The 18,571-nt window shown below is 36.8% G+C and overlaps 1 protein-coding gene across 4 annotated transcripts in view; it reads right to left on the bottom strand.

Annotated features, from left to right (window-relative positions):
- LOC129953857 (protein charlatan) overlaps positions 1 to 18,571 on the bottom strand; it is a 64,555-nt gene that overhangs the window by 16,887 nt on the left and 29,097 nt on the right. Inside the window, exon 1 of one of the 4 annotated variants that reach the window (XM_056067365.1) lies at positions 16,483 to 16,740. The exons of the other annotated variants lie outside the window; for them this stretch is intronic. The gene's annotated coding sequence lies outside the window, so the exon portion shown is untranslated. Of the gene's footprint in view, positions 1 to 16,482; positions 16,741 to 18,571 lie in introns of those variants that run through there. 4 annotated transcript variants of the gene reach the window in all.

Genomic DNA, 18,571 nt, shown 5'->3' with positions numbered 1-18,571 from the left:
ATCAGTTAAAGGGCTTAATTATTTACCAACATGCTTTGAGTATTGAGCACTGAGCATTAAGCTTTAAGCATTACGCATTAAGCATTAAACATTAAGAATTAAGCTTTAAGCATTAAGCATTAAGCATTAAGCATTAAGCATTAAGCATTAAGCATTAAGCATTAAGCATTAAGCATTAAGGATTAAGCATTAAGCATTGAGCATTGAGCATTGTGCATTGTGCACTGAGCATTGAGAATTGAGCATTGAGAACTAAGCATTGAGCATAATAATCTAAAATGAGTTAAATGGTTTACTTATTTGCCAACATGCTTTGAGCCTTGAGCATTGAGCATTGAGAAATGAGAACTGAGCAATCAGCGTTGAGGATTGAGCATTGGGAAATGAGAATTGAGCGTTGAACATTAAGCATTAAGAATTGAGCATTGAGTATTGAGTATTGAGTATTGAGTATTGAGTATTGAGTATTGAGTATTGAGCATTGAGTATTGAGCACTGATCACTGAACACTGAACACTGATCACTTAGCACTAAGCATTGACTATTGACTATTGACTATTGACTATTGACTATTGACTATTGACTATTGACTATTGACTATTGACTATTGACTATTGACTATTGACTATTGACTATTGACTATTGACTATTGACTATTGACTATTGACTATTGACTATTGACTATTGACTATTGACTATTGACTATTGACTATTGACTATTGACTATTGACTATTGCACAAGAGAATGGCCAAAACTGCAGACGCACAAAACCTTGTACGTAGTACTTATTCTTAAAAAGACTGACGGCTTGAAACACCTTAAGTATAGGTAATACGAACAGTGTACAGAGATTTTTCACATCTTTTCGGTGCATATTTTTGTGTCTATACGCACAAGAGTAACAACATCAATATAGATATTAATTGCTAAGCTTCGTTTTTCACTTAAATCTCTAGATTTGTATGGGACCAAAGAAAGGTACCATCAATTTTGATATAGCTACAAGAAATTGCGCCCTGACAAGTCTTTGAAGCAACTGCGCCACTGTATAGTAAAAAAAAGTGCTACTTAAAAAATTCCTCGCTTTATCCTTACCTCACCCACACTTGCCTACGCATACAAACTCAATCAAGCCGCCCTCATTTATAATACATATTTCTACTTCTATTCAACAGGTCCGCCGAACGTCATTATAACTGACAGAGGAGCCGGAGAGGTATTGAATTTGTTGTTGTTATTATTGCTGGTTAATATTGGTATTGTACCATTAGCAGCATCAACAAAATAAAAGTAGGTACATCCGTCGTCGCCATCAGTCGCATCTACCGACACACGGTGGTGGTGGTGGTGATGCTCTGTGTAAAGCGGAGGGGAAAGATTTCGTTTAGTTAGGGGATTTTTGGGATTTTCCATTCTTTTATCTCAACCTCCTCCGCCTCATCGTCGTTTAGAGGTTTACTTTCAAAAAAATAAAAAAAAACAATGAGCAAAATAACACCACACATTTTAAGAACCGACTAACTGACACGACGACGACAACTATGACGGCGGCGATAACGAAGAGCGACGTGCGATGGTGGTGAAACTTTCCGAAACGAAGGCCAAAGCCATGAGATCATAAAGAAGGTAGGTAGGTAGGTAGGTAGGTAGGTAGGTAGGTATAGGCATCATCTTATACCTATAGTAGTTGTCTTTTGGGTTGAAGGTAACCAAATCATCCAAAAAGCAAAAACTCAAAACTCTCAAGCCTCAACCTACCTACATACCTATACCTACCTACCTGCTTGGTGCTTGCCGTTACTGCTGCTGCTGCTGTTGCTTGGTTTATTATATGACCACCTGCCGAACCCACTCTACCACTACAATCTCACTCGGCGCGCTATTTATAAACCAAATAAAAACAAAAATACAACAACAATTTTTTCTCTTCTTTCGAAAAAGGAGGACAAGACTTGCCAAAGGATGTTTAGTCTTGAGTTCTTGTTGTTTTTATTTTTGAACTGAACTAAAAGGGAATACAATTCTACTCGACGAAAATTTAGACATGAACATGAACAACAACCCAAAAATCATGATGAAAAAAAGACAATTCCCTACCCTTTGGCCACTGACAAAGTAACATAGTGCAGCAGCAGGAATGGCGGACGAGACAGAGTTCTTGGGTTTCGGGAAGTTCACTGGGTGATCGTGTGGTGCTTGTACCTAGGGCGTCTAGAAGTTGTTGTTGGAAATCTGCAACCCACCCTTGTAGAAAGTCTTCAAAAAATAAAACAAGTTTTTTTTTCTTCTTTGTGTGTCTTCTGTGTTTCTCTCTTTTATACCTAATTCTACATTCTCATAATCCACCCACTTTTTTGTGCGGTGCTGCTTTTCGCCCCAGAACCCGGATGATGATAATTAAACCTACGTACATAACAATATACATGAGATTTTGAATAGGAAACAAACAAATCAAAAGCGTACGTAGAATTCAAAGAAGGGGGAAGGGGAGGGGAGGGGGAGGTTGAAGGACGGAGGAAGTACAAATTCAAGAAAGAATCTTATACATAAAAGCCTATGGAAGCCAAAGCACAAATGTCAAAAACGTTTTTATTCGCAATGACACTGTGATGACGTTTGTGGCCGGTTCTATTTTTTACTTTAGTTATGTCAAAAAAAATCATTCGCTTGTCATTTGAATAAGTTGCTAGATTTTGTCTTTAATAATGTAATATGAACGACTTCTGTACGAAATTCTTGATCTGTCAATTTATACCAGTACCAAAACTTCATATATAACTTCAAAAACCAAAATGACTGAAGAAGTCAAATTTTCATAGCTCTTATTAGCTTGTCTGCGAATTCACTTTGACATTTCAAACTTCTTTGAGACCGACATGATAATTTCAAGTTTTACAGATCTTAACAGACTTTTAGAACGACAAAAGTAAACGAATCTGTCAAATCTGGACAAAGAATGAATTTCCCAGCGCGAAAACTGCTGCCAAATGACGTCACGAGTTTGACATTTATGAATGATCGAAAATCATTTGCTTGTCATTTGTTCAAATTGATATATTTCTTTTTAACAATGTAATAGGAACGACTTCTGTAAGAAATTCATGATCTGTCAAACTACCAGTATAACAATTGTTTATATAACCTTAAAACGCAAAATGACTGACGAAGGAAAATAACCACTGCTCTTAGCTTGCCTGAGAAATTTCCATCTCTTAGAATTGAGTACAAGTCTTAACTATTTGACGTTTCAAGCTTCTTAGCGAACGACTAATGACTTCATATTTTACAAATCCTAAAAAACTTTTAGAACGACAAAAGTAAACATATCTGTCAAATCAAGACAAAGAATGAATTTCGCTGCAAAATTATATTTCTGTAAGGTCACGAGTTTGACGTTTATGAATGATCGAAAATCATTTGTTCAAATTGCTAGAATTTTTCTTTGATAATGTAATACAAAACGACTTCTGTAAGAAATTCTTGATCTGTCAATTTATACCAGTATCACAACTGTTTATATCATTTCAAAAATCAAAATGACTGAAGAAGCCAAATTGTCATTGCTCTTATTAGCTTGTCTGAGAAATTCCCTTCCCTAAGAATTGAGGACAAATCTTAAATATTTGACATATCAAACTTCTTTGAGACCGACATGATGATTTTTTAGAACGACAAAAGTAAACGAATCTGTCAAATCTAGACAAAGCGCGCAAACTGCTGCGAAATGAGGTCACGAGTTTGACATTTAAGAATGATCGAAAATCATTTGCTTGTCATTTGTTCAAATTGATAGATTTCTTTTTAACAATGTAATAGGAACGACTTCTGTAAGAAATTCATGATCTGTCAAACTATCAGTATCACAAATTTTAATATAACCCTTAAACACAAAAGACTAACGCCGGCAAATTGTCATTGCGCTCAGCCTGCCTGAGAATTTCCATTTCTTAGAATTGAGGACAAATCTTAACTATTTGACATTTCAAACTCCTTGGAGAACGACATGATGGCGTCATATTTTACAAATCCTAAAAAACTTTTGAAACGACAAAAGTAAACGAATCTGTCAAATCTCGACAAAAAATTAACTTCGCCGCACACAAATTGCTGCAAAATTATATTTCTATAAGATCACGAGTTTGACGCTTATGAATGATCGAAAATCATTTGTTTGTCATTTGTTCAAATTGCTAGAATTTTTCTTTAATAATGTAATAGGAACGACTACTGTAACGAATACCTGATCTGTCAAAATGCCAATAAGGAAAATAACCACTGCCTGAGAAATTTCCATCTCTTAGTATTGGAGACAAGTCTGAACTATATGACACTTTAAACTCCGTAAAGAACAAGAACGACACAATGACTTCATATTTTACAAATATTAATAGACTTTTAGAACGACAAAAGCAAACAAATCTGTCAAATTTCTACAAAGAATGAATTTTGCTGCCGAGTAATGATATTTCAGTAATGTCACGAGTTTGACGTTTATGATGAATGATCGAATAGGAAACAAGCCACTCGTTTGTTGGTTTATTTGTAAATTCATATTTTAATCTGAAATTTGATTTTTGAAGAATTCATATTATCAAATATATTTGACAATCGCCATTTTTGATTAACTCGAATTCGAAAATTTAAACGCTCAATCAAATGGATTGTTAAATTATGCTGAAAGGAAATCAAAGTATGTTGATATTTTGCTGGTTCCACAAGCATTTTTGAGAACATGAACACATGCTTGTAACATTAAAAGCTAATTAAGTTTTAAATGAAATTTTAGATTTAGGTTTTCCACTAATGGTAAAAATCCAAATGAATGGGAAGTAATATTCGGCAGCATGTTTGACGATATTGAACGCCACCATATTTGTCAAAGGTACAAACAAATACAAACCGCCCCTTAATACATTGGTCGCATTTACAAAGCTAGTGGCTACGTAGTCAAAATTCAACTAGCTTTGTGAATGCAAAACTACACTACAAAGCTAGCCAATCTGGAACTGTCATATTATTGACAAATGCAAATATATAAAATAAGAAACTTTTTTGATTTAATAACTTTAACTTAAAAACAAAAGTTTTTTTTTAAAATTCAATAAAATCAAATTCAAGACACAATTTTAATTATTTATATTTGTATTTAAATACTAAACGATTTATTTCATTTTGAATTCGTGTGTCTTTACCGAGCAGCTGATTGTGAAACGTCAAAATCATTCTTCACTTACTTTGTAGCCATTTTTTTCAAACAGATGGCTGTAAATTATTCTGATTTCAAAGTGTTGGAAACAATAGGTTAGTTATGTCAAAAACAAATAAATTGATCTCAGATCAAAATCAATTCTTTTTGCAAGATCAATATTTTTAAAATCAATATTTTGACCGATCCGAATAAATAAAATTGATTTTTGTAACTTATAAGATAACTTTAAAATAACCGTAAGGTCGTATATATTTAGATCTTTTGAGATTACTTATTTAGAAGTTTAATAGTTTTCTCATATTTGTTTGTAATCAAAGAAAAAATAGTTTTAGATAAGGACGAAGCACAACTGTCAAAATGAGGCGTCTCAAAAGTTTGATAAAACAAAACAAAATGAATTTTGTCATTCCCTATTTTCTAACGGTTCGTTTTTCATGTATTTAGTGTAAATATAGGAGAGCGGCTCTCTCTGGCTCTTCTGTGTAGCTCGTTGGTGAGTTTTGAAGTATATTTTACGATTTTAGGAAAATCGAGTTGATTATGTTAATTTGACTAGAGATTTTTAAAATGCCTTTAAATTATTTTATGATGCTTAAATTGTGTCTTCGAACTATTACCATAATTGTGATAAGAACAGCAATAAAATTTAAATGGATGGACAAAGAGGGTTACCATACATCTAACAAAAATAAAGTAAAATTAAAGACTCATGCAATTGCTTCTTGAACAAACGAAAAAGACTGATCCTTAAAGTGCATATTCGACTTTAGACTTATCTTTGTCCTTTAGGAAGGTAGGTAAGTGATGAAGTTTTTGTTTAATTGTTTATAAAAATGTATAAAACTTTTATGACATACAGAAATACAAATGACACTATTGCCCCCTTTATTTATTCACAACATTAATTCAGTTGTAAGACAAGTTGGTATATATAAAATCACAAACAATTTGCAAATGCAACCATACCCTTAAAATAACAAAACAATCATTCTTAAAAATCTCATATGTCACATTAAAAAATATCAATTTACTTTTCAACGCCCAAAATATTTTGTTTATTTATTTACTACAAGATCTTATGACATTGCAAAGAATATGGCAACTCTTTTTAGTCTCCTCCCCCCCATTATCTTCATTGATGCGATGAAAACTGTTTTTGCCGTTGACATTGATCTCGCCCAGTCTAAAGCATTATGCGTATACCTAACTTAAGACTAGATAAAGTGCTACGCAATCGAACGTCTTGTTTACCTATGGTATGCCAATCTGTGGAAGGTATACCAAACCCGTGTGATAGTACAGCTAGGCGAGGTGATGAGGGCCGTTAATGGCCAAACTCTCGAGATCGCACTCTCATAAAGAAAAGACTCATATGAAAAAAGCCGAATTCAGCAGCGTAAACATTTTAATCAAAAAACAAAACAAAGTTTATTGAGGAATAAAGTTCGTCTCGGAAAAAAAAAGCTCCAAGCAAGTAAATAGTTTATAAATCGTAGGTATAGAAAACACATGCGCGTTCTCACACGCCCAACACCCGCCGCCGTCGCTCGTCGTCAGTAAGTTTACTAATTATACAGAGACTATACAGAGTGGGTTGTAAATAGGCTCCCCAGTTTCCATAGAATTCAGCACCACCGCCACCATCAGTGCCACTGCTTCCGACCCACCGCAAAAACAAATTAACCAAACGAAAAAAAAAAGAATTAATAACCAGTCTAACCGTCTGTCCGTCGTCGCGTCTGACTACGACGCTACACTATGGTCAGTCCATACTTTTTGTGTGTCGCTGGCGCTGGCTGTGCGCTCTCCCACTTTAACTGGTCCCTAGGAGGCGAGAGTGACAACGACACATGACGACAACGACGATCTTCAGCGTGGCGATATGGCTATATGGCTATATGGCGAAGGCGATGCTTTTAGCCGCGTTTTGTTTTTTATGATTGGGGGCCTCGTTGTTGTTGGTGTTTTCCCTTTTTGCTGATTAAAGCAAATCTCTTCTTCATCTTCTCAGCGATGATGGTGGTGACACACACAGGGTGATTAGGAAACATGCGCATATATTCGTTATAGTGAAAGGTTCCTCGATGTGGCGAAGTGGCGTTGTCACCACCACCGTCCGTCGTTGATCGTTGTCGCCATCATCAGTCGACAACGACGAACGCCTCGACGACGCGACGTTCGTCGATCGTGGTCACATTGACCAGTTTTTTTTTGTTGTTTTTGGTTCTTGATTTTCGTTGTGGTGGGTGGCGATAGGCGCGCATACCAAAAACATAAATGGGGTGTGGGACGTTAAAGATCGCTTGATTGGGACAAACAGCGGGTGGTAGCAGTGGGAATGAGGCAGAGGAGCAGTTCAGGTTTTCCGAAATTTCGCATCAGGCATTTTTTGTTTTCTTTTCATTTCAAATCATGCCCGTATAGCAAATACAGCACATCAACAACATCAGCCCGCTCAGCCCGCATCAGATTCAGCTATACCTAGTTCTTGATGCTGCTGATGGTGATTTGGATGTTGGTATTGTTGTTGTTGTTGTTCTTTTTGTTGGGTGTGTGATTTTTTTTTAAGATTTATGGGTTGCGGCTGGGTTGGGTGTTTTTTTTTTAATTTTTTTTGTTAGTCTTCTTCTTCTTCTTCATTTGGGTGAATCAATTATTCAGATTTTTTAAGGTCTTATTTTGAAGCTTGAATTGAATGCGTGGCAGAAGAAAGATACCTACATACAAAATTAAAGGTGATCTTGTGTCGAAAGAGAAACAAATACCGATCTGCACCTACATCGGTTATCTTTATTATTTTTTTGTATTTATCAAGTTGGGATGCGTAATGGGTTGGTAGGTAGGTATTTACCAATATAAAACCTACCTGGTGATCAGCATTACAGACAATTTTTTGTTTAGTAAGGTTTCACTTTAATGAGTTTTCTTGGAATTATTATATTCGCAATGAATGCTTTTTATTAGCTCGAAATTGGGCACATATCTTTAAGTAGATAGGGATTATTAAGTAGCTTAAAGTGGTTTTCAAGGATGAAGACTGTCTGCCTTAAGCATGACTGTTTCGAAGTGAATTAGGTCTACCAAACATTAGACTTGGGCTCGCATCAAATAACCCATAAACGATCGCCAAAGTGATAGTCTTTTTAAAGAAAAGTGTCTCTTCCACATCTATTGCAGAAAGAAATCGTTTTGGAGAAAGTAAGACTTGATATTTTTTGAAAGGCATTTGATAAAGTCTGACATCTTGCCCTTTTATTGAAAATGCGTCCTTTTGGTATTGAAATCTCTTCTTCGTTGGTTTCTTTCGAACCGCTCAATTCAAGTTGTTTTGGACGGATTCAAGTCTGAAACCCGTAAAATAAATGCTGGTGTGCCTCAGGGCTCCGATTTGTCTCCGAAAGTATTACTCATTTTTATAAATGATCTCCTGTCTACTACTTCTAATAAAATACATTGTTTCGCTGATGATAGCACTCTTAGCTTTTCATATTCGTTTCCAAACTCACAAACCTCCATTTCGGATGTGGAACTGCTACGGAAAAATATGATTACTTACTTACCTACTTACTTACTAAATACAGTCTGGGCGGACCTGGGTCTCAACGAACATGCGTCTCCAGCCAGCTCGGTCCCTAGCTAGCTGTCTCCAGTTTCGCACGCTAAGTTGGTTGAGGTCTTCCCCCCTTGGGTGAGCCACCTGAGTCGCGGTCTTCCTCTACTGCGCCGTTCCTCGGGATTGGATTCGAAGACTTTCCGGGCTGGAGCGTTGATGTCCATTCGCTCTACATGACCTAGCCATCTAAGCCGTTGGACTTTAATTCTGCTAACTAGGTCAGTGTCGCTGTACAGCCCGTACAGTTCGTCGTTATGTCTTCTCCTCCATTCTCCATCTACGCTTACGGGACCAAAAATCACCCGAAGAATTTTTTTATCGAAGCTTCCTAAGACGCTCTCATCTTTCTTTGACAGGGTCCAGGTTTCAGAACTATAAATGAGAACCGTGATGATGAGTTTCTTAAAGATGGTAAAGTCTTAAGAAGCAGAGATTGGCAAGAGGGTTTGATTTTAGCGTTCGTGTCGTTGTCTGCGATTATAGCAGTGCCAAGGTAGACAAAGTCCTTGACTACCTCGAAGTTAAAGCTCTCAATGGTGATGTTTTGCCCAAGACGTCGTTGTTCAATGTAATTTTTTGGTGACAGCATATACTTGGTCTTGCCCTCATTGACCACCAAACCCATCTTCTTCCCTTCCGTTGCAATCCTCAAAAACGCTCCACTGACATCTCGCTTTGATCTTCCAATTATGTCAATATCATCAACATTTCCGAGTAATTGGATGGACCTTTGGAAGATTGTGCCTCTAGTGTTGACGGTTGAGTTTTGCACAATTCTTTCAAGAACGATGTTGAAGAAGTCGCATGACAGTGCATCGCCTTGTCTAAAACCTTTTTTTACACCAAATGCATCAGTAGGATCTTTTCCAACCTTGATAGAGCACCGTGCATTCTCCATCGTCATTCTGCACAAACGGATATGTTTGACAGGGATGCCAAAACTAGACATTGTTCTGTAGAGCTCTTCCCTATAGATGCTTTCATACCTTTAAAATAAAGGTAAAGAGATAAAGAGATGGTAGGTATCAATTTCAAGTTCCTGGGTTTTTTCCAAGATCTGCCGTAGTGTCAATATTTGCCGATAGTGAACTTAAGTGGTCTGAAGCCACACTGATAAGGACCTATCAGGTTGTTGACATGATAAGATTAGCTCATTAAATTCCGACCTACACAGCATTGTCCAATGGTTAATAAAAAACCGTATGGAATTTAATGATTCGAAAACCCAAGGCTGTCTTGAATCGTTAAAGCGAGATATACCGTCCTTGAGTGGCACTTGCATCAACGAAACTGAAAATCTTTACATCCTCGGAATGTTCATCAGCAACCACCTTTTGTGAAGCGATCACATACCCGATGTCGCCAAAACTGCCGCAAGATGTCTTAGTTTTTTGAGCAGATGCAACAAATTTCCATAAATTCTATTCTTCTGAAGAGGTGTTCTTCAACGCTGGCAAAACCAATGCGTAAGCTTTTCCATCTCTCCTATTCTACTGGTCTCTTTCCGAGTAGATGGAAAACTGCATTTGTCCAGCCTGTCCCTAAAAAAGGCGAATCCTTCTCCCCTTCTAACTATTGTCCAATTGCACTTACGTCCCTTCTTTCCAAGGTCATTGAAACGCTGATCAATTTTCAGCTTAAGAAATATCTTGAAGAACGGAAGCTTCTTAATGACTTGCAGAATGACTTTCGTGGAAAAGTGGAAAAAATCCTTACATCGTTTTGGAGAAAGTAAGATTATTGAACTTGATATTTCAAAGGCATTTGATAGAGTTTGACACGAAGCTCTCTTGAATCTCTTCTTTGTTGGGTTAGAAATTACCTTTCGGACAGTTCAATTCAAGTAATATTGGACGGTTTCAAATCCGATATCGCTGGTGTGCCTTAGGGCTCCGTTTTGTCTCCAACTTTCTTCCTTATATTCATAAATGATCTTTTGTCTGAAACTTCTAACCCACTACATCGATCTTGACAGCATTGTCGAATGGGGCATCAAAAACCGTGTAGAATTTGATGCTTCGAAAACGGAATGCTGTCTACTGTCTCAAAACAGTAATTGTCCACCAATGTCACTTTTCATGATCGGTACTTGCATCAAGGAGACTGAACCACTATCAGTCCTGGATATGTGCATCATAAACCACTTGTTGTGGAGTGATCACAAGCCACTTGTTGCGGAGTGATCACATACTTGACAAGTGTTTAGGTTTTCTCCGACGATGCAAGAAGTTTTTTACCCCTTCTGCGTTGGCTATAATTTACAAAGCTTTTATTCGTCCAAAACATGAGTTCCAATAACGTACTTGGGTCTTCTAGATAGAAATGAAAAAAGAGCTCTAGAAATGATAGGAGATCGTTAATCGTTCTCTCACCAGACCAGACATTTGCTTCTCTTGAACACCGCCTCAAGGTCTCATGCCAGTTATTGTTTAATGTTATTTTTATAAACAGTGCTCTATTGAAATAACCAGTTGCATTCCTTCCCTTAAACAATTCAATCGTAATACCCGTACTGCTAGAAATGCCCATCAATTAACCCTTGAGCCCAATTTCGAACGTACTGTTTAGTAAAGAGATTCTTTCTTTTGCCGCACTACACCAATGTGGAATGCTTCACTTGACTCAATATTTCCCACTCATTATGTTTACCCTTTCTAATCCTATCCTCCTTTCCTAATTGCTCGCACTGTGTTAAGTCGTTATAAGGGTATTCATAACCCGTTTAGTGCGCGCACAATATATACAAAGAAATTCGTTGTAGTTGAGGAGCTAAGCTCCACTATGAAATTAGGACAATGTAGGTCTGAGGACCTAAGTAAGTAATTATAAGATATTACCTACCTTACCTCTTTTGCTTTTGTTTAAGGAATTGTGGAACTGGCTAAAAAACTGACTAATTTCATTTAAAAACTAGATCCAAGTTTAAAAAAATTAACACTTCATCCAAGAGAAAGTCTATCGGAAATGATTGATCTGTGAATACTATAAGAGAAAAACATGTCCAGAGTAAAGTCTGGGATAATCCATTTTGAAATCGTTTTGGTTTAAGTTGGACTTTTCAGAATTTTCTTAACAATCTAATAATTTCCCTTCACTTTTTGACTTTTTAAATTTGGTCTATGGTAACCCTTGAACTAATTAACCCTACCTACTTAAATCTTAGAAATTTTATGTTAATCTTAAATCCTTAGAAACGTAATAAATTTTGATTTTCTTTTTACTTAATCCTTTAGTCATAAAAACTAAGAAACAGCGTAAAAGATTGTATAAGCGTTAAAGGTATAAAGAATAGCGATAGGGGTTGTAAATTGTTCATAAAAGATTTAAAAGAACAAAGGTTTCTTTTCTACTCCCTTTTTCTCCCATTTCGCAATTTCAACTTCCCATCCTAACCTGTTTTAAAAGTATACCTATTCACCCAAATAAAGAAGTTCTGAATGATCCCACGTAGGTTTTACACGTGATGATGATCATGATGACTAAATGAAATGAACCGCAACGCTACGATTCCATAACACAATTTACCTGCCCAACCTTACAAAACTACCGTCGCATCGTCGTCGTCGTCCTACCTGCTTGCTTGTGCGCAGAAAAACAAATTTAGGACACCAACAAAAAAAAAAGATCAAACAGAACTCAGTCTGTGCATTTCTTCAACCCCATTTTTATTTTAGCCCAACGAACAAGCAACGATCGACGACGACGCATGGTTATGGTGAGCAACAGTCGACATATAGGCAGTGGGATTGGGATCTAGGATCTTGAGAATTGGGATAGTAAATACACGCATCGTTTATAGGTACAAAGGGGAAACGTGTTTTTTTGTTGGTGTTCACTTTTGTTCCCAAATTGCCATTAATTTGAGTGTTCACCATCACCGTACCGCTGGCTGGCTGCTGTTGCTGCTGCCGCCATCACCACCACATTACCGTCATATGGACACAAGGCGATTTCTGAGAAAAGGGACGAGAAGGTTAAACCGACAAACTCACAAAAAAAACCTAAGAAAACAAAAATACATACTTATATAGAGAAGGAGAAGAGTACCTAAGCTACCTACTTTCTTTTCACCACCATAATATTATTTTAAGCATGACGCATGAGGAGGAAAGTGGGCGCAGAGGGATTCGTTTTGGGTTCACTGTTCACATTCAGTTCAGGCTTCAGGGTACCTATGTAGTTCACATGCAATGCATTTATGCAACGGAAAAATAAAACGTGGTTCTTCTTTCACCCCTATGGAGGGTGAGTAATAAGTTGTACCTAAAAATATAACCCACAACGGACAAAAAAAATTCCCCTATGCTCCTATGCTACGCTCTTGTCAATGCGATGAGGCTTGCCAGATAGGGATGCATCCCGATAAGAATATCGCAATAATTTGTAGGTATATGTACCGTTTTCAAGGGTTAAAAGCGTTAAGCCTTGAATGGTCTCATATTTTTTATAAACATAAGTAATTATTGCTATAAAAATAAATTACTTCTAAAAAATTGAAATTGGGCTATTTTTGGGCTACACATATTTTTAAACTGGGCTATTTTCCTAGTTCAGAACATGGCAACCCTGGATACGATCGCAACTAAACCCAACCAAGCAGACACTTGAATACGAACATGGACAAAAAAAACACCCACTGGAAAGGGATGTGCAATTGGTTGTGTGTGTTTATGTTGAAGTTCATATTGAGTGTGTGTGGGTATTTGCTTGGGTATATGTAGTGGAACATCATAATTTTCCACCCCATCGAGAAGGGCAGGAAATATATAAGCAAGCTGTAGAAATGGAGAAAAAAACCCATCAAGATGTAGGTAGATAGGTGACCAGCAACATCAAACATTCAACATGTGTGTGCAGAACAAGCCGAAGAAGGAACTCAGGCGGGAAACACTAGAAGAACCCAAGCATTTGCTTAAAAAAAAAAAACGATATTGTGGGAGTGGGAGTGGGAACGATAACGACGAACGATGAAGAACACAAACAAAAGAACCTCATGAGCGGATGTTTCACCTTGGAATACTAGGCATACAGGGTGGTTTGAATAATTATTTGATTTACTTTTTAGACACTTGTTAGACGTTCGGTAGTAAAATTATCATGAATTTAGGATTAATATATTTAAAACAATTTCATATTTCAATTTTTCATTAAAACTGTCTTGTTTTTTAATAACACCCCCCTCCCCTCTTATTTTTTCATGTATGGCACTTTTCAGCTTCCCTAAGAAATGGTAGAATCGAAGTTTACAATCAATGATTTTTCAAATAAAAATTAATGTACACATCAAAGTCGAAGGCTCTCCTAGTGCGACCGTGTCGAGTCGAGCTCATTTAAACTCGATTCAAAATCACATGTAAAGGTAGGACAGTTATGCGTTAAATGATGACAAATATCATCTTAAAATTAATGTCTTCAGCGCTGTACTTGCACAATATTGTCACAACTGTCAGTTAAAAGTGTGACTTACTTTTTCTATGACAATATTGCCAGAAATGTCATTGTCAGTAACTGTCAGATAATAAATAAATAAGATTAGGTGGCACAACAGTCGTAGAGAACTAGGGCCTAGTGACTTACAACTCTCAACCATTCCTGTGTGCGAGTACTGTTGTCAGGGATGAAGGGGACACTTTTTCATGACAAGAATTGCTCTTGGAGAATTTGTCGATTCCTCGCAAGAGGCAGTACCCCTGAAAGAACTTTAGATGGCATACTAATTTTCAGATGGGGTTTAAAATGTCCAGTTGTCGTTGTTTAAGACATTTGATAATTATGACAACCTCTTTACTGTCAAACTCTTTTTAGTACAACTTTTTTTTCAGAGGACTTATTTAAGTCTGCAAGTATGAAGCTTAAATAAAAGTAAGTTCTGAAGACAATTATTTACTATATTTTGATCCAGAATAAATTATCGTTGGAGACGAAAGGTCTTAGAGTTAAACAAAGTTATTTATGATTAACTTTTAGGAACCTAACACCCTTTATTTGAACAAAAATAAGTACCAGATTTGGTTAATTGAGAGTTCTGGATCTTAGGTTAACTAAAATTATAAAAATATCAAAGATTTAAATAAACCATTGATTGCTTTTACTCTGTTGGATCAAATTTCTTTAACGTAACTAAAGTTATGAACATTTTAGGCTAAGGAAATGGGGCGACATTCCAATACCGCAGAACGAATTTCCTTATGATTTTTTTTTACAGTTAGGTAGGCGTCTCAATAGAACATGTTTTAAATATTAAGGCGAGGAAACAACTTTAAGTAATAGAAAAAAAATATTTTCTCTTTCGGACTTAACCCAACTTCTTTCTATTGCATTTTTTGACCCTAAAACAAGTTTTTTTAATTGATAGCACGACGTACTAACAGCTAGGTATCTAACCCCCCTGCTTGGGATCACTATAGGATTTAGGGTGGGTGCGAGTTTGGTACTTTTTACGTGAAAGAAACGTCAAAATCAACCATTTTTGTGTGTTTTGTATGTAAAAAAGTGAACTTTGAAAATTAATTAAAAATAGAAATAAATACATATCTATCAAATAAAAAAAACCGCCAGTCGAAATTCGTGCTGCGGTAATGGAAAGTTGAGCCAAGGAAATATTTGTAAAAATGGTTAATTTAAAAATTTAATTCTTAATGATTCTTCTCGAAATGGTTTTGTCTTCTAGTTTTTAAATACGAAAGAAACTTTTCTTGTACCCAACCTCGCAGCCACCCTTTATCTTATAGTGCCTTTAAGCAGGGGATTGCAGGGGGAGGTATTCCACCCATGCTATCGATTAAAATACATTGTCGTGGACGTGCACAGTGAGCTAAATAATATTTACAAAAAATTAGGATTAAAACCAGGAGGGAACAATTTAATCTAAAACATAGTATTATTATAGGTCCCCAAGTGGTTCGGTATTGAAAAGTCGCACCCAAGAACTCAAAAAATGTCGATTCCATTTTCGTTCACTAAACCCCCTCTTTTCTTTTTTATCACCACAAAGAAAGAACAAGTTGATTCGCATCACCTGCTCCGACTCAAACTCGAACCTACATTACCTTTTCTTTAACCACCCTGTTATTCATAATCACACACACAAAGTGAACACAAACCTTAAAAGAAAAAAGAAAAACAACATCACACAAAATACCGCAAAAATAAAAAATGGGGCAAAGGAAACTGAACAAAACAATCTTTGGGTTTCAGTGAGTTTGGTCTTCGGTCGGTCTCGTCTTCTTCTTCGGGCCTGGCTGTATGTTACGTTTACGTACCTTACCTACTACCGACTCAAAATATTTAAACTTGTACCCTCCATGTGGTTGAGGATGTAATTATTACGAGTTTCTTCTTCTTTCTTCTTACAAGACTACAAGTGTGGTTCGACTTGAGGTTCGGGTGTTGGGAGAAAGAGAGAATAAACAACGGCATGTGCAATTTTGGGGAGAAAAAAGCAAAAGGATTCCCATTTCCATTCTACCCAGGGGGCCTTACATTACGTACCTACCACTAGTTAACCTACCTACAAGCTACGCAATCAAAGTAGGACAATGACAATGAAACGCACTGATAGTGGACATTTTTGGAAACTTTCAAAAACTACTCTTTTAAACATTAATTTAAAAAAACCGCCCCCAAATACAAAGTAGGTTTTGAAGATAGTGATCTTACCCTTAATATTGTCTCCAAGCATAAAGATCTCTGTTTCTGTATAATTTCAAGACACCCTCTAAATAGAGTTCACACTTTGAACGGATATTGTTATTCCGTTTTCTTTTTAAACTTATCACTTCTGCGTAGGTAGGTATATTTTGTTTATTATGTTTTTCTATTTCATAAATCTGCACGCAATTATTTATTTCACTTGTTTGTTTTTAATCACAACTTAAAATCACTCTTAAAACCTTTTTGGAACAACCTCCGACTCCGATCCAAACACTTTGAAAAATTCCTGTAGACTGCCCGAGCGAATTTTCGGCGTCAGGCAATCAACCCAAAAAACCCAACTCTCAATTCCACCACAAAACAACCCAAAAAAAGAAACAAGAAAAATAACAGAGAAGAAAATAAAAAGACAACAACTCAAACTCAACTATATACGAAATACGACGACGACGACGACTACCCACCCGCTGCTGATCGTGTCGCACCATTGTCGTTGCGCCTCGGCCTCATCATCATCATCATCAACATTTTGTTTGCCTGCTGCTGCTGCTGCCGCCACACTATGTATTGTTGTTGTTGTTCTGTTGGTGTATGAAAACGCCAAAGAGCAACCCACAACAGCAGTCATAGTCACAGTCAGGCAGGCAGGCAGGCAAACAGGCGGCAGCGGCGGCGGCGGCAATGGCGATGGTGGTTGTTTTCAGCGGCCCCGGCAGGCATGCAAACAGGTCACATCACAATCACAATGGATGGAAAGAGGGCCGATGCGAACACAACAATGCCGGTACATCATAAAATAGGCAGGTACGGACTTTGTTAGGAGTAGATCCGTTAATTAAGATCTAATCAACTGATCTCACACAAGTTTAAATAAGGTGCGATCACCTAAATTACCTAATATTCCAGAGAAATTAGATTCAAAGTGACAGCAATCCATTTCGTCATCTGACCTGTTTCGTGTCATAAAACGTCATCCTGTTTCAAGTTAAAAAATGGGTTGCAGTTGTCAAAACATAAAACTGTCAGAAGTTTGCATATTTCATTTTTCGTTGTGTTCTTTTTATCGTTAATGGAGCACTTTATCAGCTGAATTCGTTCAGTTTGAAATGATCTCGTCATTCGGACGATTGTGAATATTTGTCACTTATAAAGCTTCCTCCATATAACTTTTTTTATTTTGAAAATGATATAAAAACATTGAGTGTAGCTTCGTCTGCGTAGCATGTATCGCCGCCCTGATGAAACCAAATGTCAATATCTCCCTCTTCAATTTTTGAGAACAAAAATTCGTTCAACATGACCCGATAACTGCTTGCTCATTTTCGAAGAAAAATGGCCCAATTGAAACACAAACACGGTTTATCTTCGGCTTCCTCTGCGTTATGTTGGGCCTGCTTCGACGTTGCTTTGAATGACACTTCCAATATGACATTTCTAAAATGGCACTTCTGTCAATAGAAGAAGTGTCATTTTAAAAATATTTTTCTCAAAATGACAAAAAAAAATTTCGAGTTTTGAAATCGAAAAAATTTAATTTATCAGGGAAGTAGCTTACACATCCTATAATGGGAATCCCTCCAAAAGCAAATGTATTTGTTTATTGACTTTTTTACAATTGTTGAGCCGTCAGACAAAGCAAATGTTCAGCAATTTTGAACTAGAGCTTCCGTTTGGATGCACATTACGTAACATTACGTTATTTCCTTACGATTGTCAAATGAAACGTAAGGTCGTAGCTGCATTGTGATAGCATGCATTGAATTTCTATGGCTAAAATCGTAAACGTCAGGCGAAGCCGAAGCTGAAGCGTGTTTGTGTTTCAGCAATTATGCCTCTGGAACAAAATCTCCACCGACCAGTGACTCGTTTTAGGTCTGTCGGCTTTTTAATGTATGCGTGCGGGTTTCATGGGCCCAAATGCGACAATTTTGCTTTTTTAAATACCCGCCAAGATCAAAATGGGCTCATCTGAAATATGTTTTTTTTTGGCAAAATCGGCATCTTCTCAAAGAGTGTTTCCCAGCGTTGTTCAAGCGTATACTCAGCCATATTCATTCAGCGGAAGGATAAATCTAATTATCTGTCAAATCAGACA

This window comes from Eupeodes corollae, chromosome 1 (genome assembly GCF_945859685.1).
Source record: "Eupeodes corollae chromosome 1, idEupCoro1.1, whole genome shotgun sequence".
In the NCBI taxonomy this organism is placed as follows: Eukaryota; Metazoa; Arthropoda; class Insecta; order Diptera; family Syrphidae; genus Eupeodes; species Eupeodes corollae.
Note: the sequence above shows the minus strand (reverse complement) of the source record. Positions and strands in the feature narration are given on the sequence as shown.